This window comes from Topomyia yanbarensis, chromosome 2 (genome assembly GCF_030247195.1).
Source record: "Topomyia yanbarensis strain Yona2022 chromosome 2, ASM3024719v1, whole genome shotgun sequence".
In the NCBI taxonomy this organism is placed as follows: domain Eukaryota; kingdom Metazoa; phylum Arthropoda; class Insecta; order Diptera; family Culicidae; genus Topomyia; species Topomyia yanbarensis.
The window spans coordinates 254,461,778-254,468,257 of record NC_080671.1 but is presented as its reverse complement, the minus strand read 5'-3'; positions in this window follow the sequence as shown (position 1 = coordinate 254,468,257).

The window sequence follows — 6,480 nt, the reverse complement described above, 5'->3', positions numbered from 1 at the left end:
TCATCTTTTCAAATTTTTCACAGTTGATTACATTGATTTTACACTACAATTAAACTTAATCACATAGTACACAGTATTGCAAGAACAAAAATTACAAATATTACAAAAATGGAATCTTAAAATCTAAGTCAACCTTCTTAGTCTATTTTTGAAAACATCACAAGATACAGAAAAGTCAAAATGGTCATAAACACTATTAAAACATTACACATCGCCCTAATGGGTTCGTTCTGACCGTACTCTGTGCGCTGAAATTCCAGTCTTAAGAAGTTATGCGATCTGAGATTTCTAGGGGGCACATAGATATTTATTTGTGAGAGAATATCTGGAGCATCTATTTGACCAGTTAATATTTTCCCAACAAATACTGCTCTAAATGTGTTCCGCCTTTTCGCTAGGGTTTCCATATCGAGCAGACGACAGCGATCGATGTACGGTGGTAGCTCTGCTGGGTTACGCCATGGGAGAGTTCTAAGAGCAAAACGGAGGAATCTTGCCTGCACTGCTTCTATTCGGTTGATCCAAATGTTCGTATAAGGACACCAAATGGGTGCTGAAGCTTCCAGAACAGATCGAACTAGTGAGAAATAGAGTGCCCGTAAACAATATGGATCAGTGAATTCTTTGGCGATTCTTATAATGAAGCCGAGGTTTCTATTTGCCTGTGCTATAACATGAGAGTAATGATTTCTGAATGTCACTTGTGAGTCCAGGAGTACTCCGAGGTCTCTGATAACTGTCATTCTCTCTAGCGATTCCCCTGAGATGGTGTAGCTCCAGAGTATTGGATTTTTTCTGCGAGTAAAAGATATTATGGAACATTTGGCCACGCTGAGAGCCAGCAAGTTGCGACTACACCAGTTACAAAAAGCATCTAAGTGTCGCTGCAGTGCCACGCAATCTTCTATTGACCGCACAATGAGAAATAGTTTGAGATCATCAGCGTATATAAGTTTACACCCTGGAGGTATAACATAGCAAACGTCATTGAAGAACAACGAAAAAAGCAACGGTCCTAGATTGCTCCCTTGAGGCACTCCCGACAAGTTAATGAAGCTGTATGACTCGCTATTTCCTAATTTTACAGATAGAGAACGATTTACGAGATATGATTTAAGCCACCCTGTGAAATTTGACGAAGCGCCCAGCCGCTTTATCTTTGCCAGTAGAAGAGAGTGATCTACACGATCGAATGCAGCCTTGAGATCCGTGTATACAGTATCAACCTGAGATCCAACTTCAATATTTTTAATACAGAGTGAAGTGAATTGGGCTAGATTAGTAGTTGTCGATCTGCCTGAAAAAAAGCCATGTTGATCCTTCGATATGTATGCTTTGGTCTCACGAAACAGCACGTTTCCTACTAAAATCTCAAATAACTTTGATCCAGCGCAGAGTGAGGTTATGCCACGATAGTTCGCAATATTTTGCTTATCACCTTTTTTAAAAACGGGAAACATAACTGATTTTTTCCAACACACGGGAAACGCCGATTGCAATAGTGATTGATTGAAAATTAGCCTTAAAGGCGTACACAATGCGCTTGCGCATCTTTTCAGTATAATGGAAGGAATACCATCTGGTCCTGCTGATGTTGAAGACTTTAGTTTTCTCATGGCAGTTAAAATGTCTTCGTCAGTAAATTGGATATTACCTACATTAATTACATCATGAGGGACATTCTGAAGGCCATATTCCACCTGAGTGGAGTTAGCCGAGTCCTTTTTAAACACACTCGAGAAATGTTGAGCGAATAGGTCACAGATGCCGCTTGGAGTGCTTGATGTTTCACTTGCAAGGAACATACTGGAAGGAAGCCCATTTTCTTTGCGTTTTCCGTTAACGAAAGACCAAAACTGCTTTGGATTTTGTTTCAGGTTTGATTGGGTTTGTGCTACCTGTCTTGAATAGAAGAACCGATTATATGTCTTGTAACTGTTGCTAGCTTGAATAAACTCTCGTTTTGTAATGGGGTTTCGTCGGCTGGTGTAATGCCGAAGCGCAGCTGCTCGCAATCTTTTCAGCTTACGTAGCTGACGATTGGACCATGCCGGTTTTGGTCGGGGACGTGGTGCGGGAACTGTTATTCTGAATAGCTGTTTCAGGACCAGTGAAAGTTTTTCTACGGCAACATCTACATCGATCGCGGAATTTAACAAAGTCTCCCAATCAATTGCCTGTAGTGAACTTTGAAGCCTAGAGAAATCAGTCTTCGAAAAGTTGAACTCCCTGACATCCAGAATTTCGTCAAAAATAACCAACTGGGGACAAATCTGCGTTACTAGAAGAGGAGGATGATATGCGTCACAGGCAACTAATGGCTCAAGAGCTTCTGAAACGGCGCAGTTAATAGAAGCTTCTTCATTTACGAACAGGAGATCCAGGGTTCGATTTCGTCTGGTATTTACGGTACACATTTGCAGCATGTTCAATATAGACATTCCGTCCAATAAGGCAATACTCGCTCTCGAAAAGATAGATTCAGAAGGATCTGGAAAGGCATAACCGGAGGGTGTACTCTTCCAAAGAAGTCCTGGCTGATTATAGTCACCAAACAGTAGATGAGCCATGTTGGGTTGAATGGAAGTTGCGATGTCAAGTGCTGAGTCTATGTGCTTCTGAATAATATCTATATCACTTGCGGAATCAGGGGGAATGTATACTACGCCTACACAAATATTAGTATCGCGCCCGCGAATATCTACCCATAGTTGTTCGAGATCGTTACTATCCGTTTTATGTTTGGACGAGAGCCGGTTGGACACTGCAATAAGCACACCACCTCCACGTTTTTTCCCTGTACTGTCTGGCTCGCGATCTTTACGGTAAACCGTGTACCTTGGGCCGAATAACTGGATCGAATGGATTTGATCATTCAGCCACGTTTCGGTTAGAACAATGACATCATATTCGGCCTCTGAAACAGCGACGAACAACTCGTCAATTTTTGTGCGTAGTCCTCTCACGTTCTGGTAGTAGATACTAAGTTGTTCCTCCAGATAGTGTCCTGATGGTTGAGCGGTAGAAAGACGAGCGGCGATGGTGGTGGCGTCTGGCTGTAATAGGGGTGGATTTTCAGCGGGAGCAGCATCTGTATGTCCTACTTCGGAAGAACATATACATTCATTGCATTTACCTGTGTAAACAAAAGCAGGAACTTCAAATTGCTCTAATTGTTTTAGACTGCTGTTATCTGACCGGAACATATCGTAGTCTCTGCTTTCAGATTTTGTTGTCAACATACAGGCGTCGGAGTTAAGCTGATCACGTCCAGTGGTAAGCTGCAATTGATCTGACCGGGAAGGGTCGCTGCCAAGTTCCGTGGCAAGCAGATGGGCGTCGGTGATGGGTTCTAGCTGATTGTGCCTATCGGCAAGCTGCAATTGTGGGTCTGGCCGGGAAAGGTCGCTGCCATAGCATACAAGTTCCTTAGAAAACAGATGAACGTCGTTGATGGAATCAGGCTGATCACATCCATCGACAAGCTGCAATTGTGGATCTAATTTAAGGTGCGCAGTATCGTGAGTAGCTTCGGGAGGACATATACCCTCCTTAGCTTTACCTGACCGGGAAAGGTCGCTGCCATAGCATACAAGTTCCTTAGAAAACAGATGAACGCCGTTGATGGAATCAGGCTGATTGCATCCGTCGACAAGCTGCAATTGTGGATCTAATTTAAGGTGCGCAGTATCGTGAGTAGCTTCGGGAGGACATATACCCTCCTTAGCTTTACCCGACCGGGAAAGGTCGCTGCCATAACATACAAGTTCCTTAGAAAACAGGTGAACATCGTTGATGGAATCAGGCTGGTTGCCTCCGTCGACAAGCTGCAATTGTGGATCTAATTTAAGGTGCGCAGTATCTTGAGTAGCTTCGGGAGGACATATACCCTCCTTAGCTTTACCTGACCGGGAAAGGTCGCTGCCATAGCATACAAGTTCCTTAGAAAACAGATGAACGTCGTTGATGGAATCAGGCTGATTGCATCCGTCGACAGGCTGCAATTGTGGATCTAATTTAAGGTGCGCAGTATCGTGAGTAGCTTCGGGAGGACATATACCCTCCTTAGCTTTACCTGACCGGGAAAGGTCGCTGCCATAACATACAAGTTCCTTAGAAAACAGGTGAACGTCGTTGATGGAATCAGGCTGGTTGCCTCCGTCGACAAGCTGCAATTGTGGATCTAATTTAAGGTGCGCAGTATCGTGAGTAGCTTCGGGAGGACATATACCCTCCTTAGCTTTACCTGACCGGGAAAGGTCGCTGCCATAGCAAACAAGTTCCTTAAAAAACAGATGAACGTCGTTGATGGAATCGGCCTGATTGCATCCGTCGACAAGCTGCAATTGTGGATCTAATTTAAGGTGCGCAGTATCTTGAGTAGCTTCGGGAGGACATATACCCTCCTTAGCTTTACCTGACCGGGAAATGTCGCTGCCATAACACACAAGTTCCGTGGAGAGCAGGTGAACGTAGTTGAAGGAATCGGGCTGATTGCACCCGTCGGTAAGATGCAATTGTGGATCTGTACAGATGAGGTCGCCATCGTTGCTGCTTCGTTGTTCTAACCAAGATTCATTCTCCGATGGCGTCGCTGCCACAGAAGAAACATGGTTGCTGTGGTTGATTTGTCGTTTGACCGGAGGAATTATTTCACGAACAACGAAACCGGTTTCACGGTGTTGTGTTAGTTGCTAGGTGTTGTAGTCAATGATTCGACGTGACTGCCGAAGACGAGTTTGGTACAGTGGACACTCAGAGCTCCAGGAGGCATGATCTACTTGTATTTGGTCAGCATCAGTTCTCGCAGTATTGGCATTGTGGCAGTTTATGCACTTTCGGAAGTTTGAAACACATTCTTCAGACTTGTGTCCTTCGGCACAAATTGGACAGCATAGGGGCTTCGTGCATGCTTCAGCTTTATGGCCGTACTCAGAACACCGAAAGCAGCGAAACACGTTGACACATTCAGTAATTTTGCAGCGCATCCAACCTAAGTTGACACGTTGCAGCTTTATCAGTTCTTCGAAGGTTTTGGCATCGGTTTCAAGAACAGCAGACATAGGATTGTCTGTGTGTTTTTCGTTTCGCACAACTCGTATCACCGTTAGGTTAGCAGACTCCGAAAGATTGTTTTGCTTTACCAATTTTTCAACGAAATTCTCCGCAGTGATATCGTCAGTGAAACCAGCAATTTTTACTCTGGGTTTCAGAGCTTTTTTAACGTCAGCATCGTACTTTCCAGACAGATTTGCTTTTACTGAACTAAGCAGTTTAAGCGCTGATTCTTGGGAATCGCATCTAACCGTTGCTTCACCGTTGGATCGGAAAAAGGTTTCTTTAACACCCAACATAACAGGGTCGAGCTTGCTTTGGATGTCTTTCTTTGTTACAGTCGCGTCTTGGTGCTCAGTAGGTCTAATGACTACTGTTCGCTCTCGCTTTACTATTGCATTAGACTTCACTGAGAGTGTTTCTGCAATGTTCTGGACGGGTACACTCTTGGGGGTGTTCTCGTTGGAAACTTTATCACTTCTAGGGGGAACAGTTAGACATCGACGTTTACCCGACCGCAGTTGGCCTATTTCCAAAATATCGCTGCCATTAGGATTGGACTGTTTATGCACCGGACAATCGCCAGCAGATATCATGGGACTTTTCCTTTTTCTGTTTGATGCTGGGTCGCTCACATAAGCTTGAACGACATTTGCGTATGACAAGGTATTTGTATTTTCACTGGTATTCAAATTCACGAGCGATTGCTTCATAAGCTGGAGAAAGTCCGAAAGTTGTCGCTTGATGTTGTTCTCGATTTTGCCCACACACTCATTCACTAACTTGTGTGTCAGCTCATGTTGTGCCTTCTGCAATTCAGAAACCGCGTTCTGCAGTTCCCCACACTTTTTCAGCACATCATTCAAGCAAGACTGTTTTTACGACAGTCAAAGCAAACATATCGTAATGCATTATTGCTTTTCAGGGCACTTGCACTGGCGGTATTCAGATCGGCACATTTTTCATGCAGGATATGATCGCAGCCGCCGAAACAGTAAACACGATCATTCACTGATGAAATTTTATTCGCACACGCACTGCATAGAACAGTGGTCATGATATCGCTATCGGTGCTTCACACTCTTCTCTGCTCCGCCCCGAGACGAGCTAACGAAGCAAACCAAACAACTAATCACTGGTTGGCTATTGTTTTACCGGACCAACAGATAATGCAAATGTGTTTTTCACTTCAGATTGCGTAGATAACCGTCGATTCTTCAAGCAAACTGTTTCACCAGAGAGAACACTTTTTCACACAACCGCTGGTAAAGTTTCGCGGCGAAATTTACTATTTATCACGAATAAATGCAAGTGACATGGTTTAGGGGGAACATCGTCGAAAAAAAAACAAAACAGCAGTACGTAACCATTAGGCTGTTGCAACCTAAATTGTAACATATGAAAACAGGCGAGTGAACAAGAACG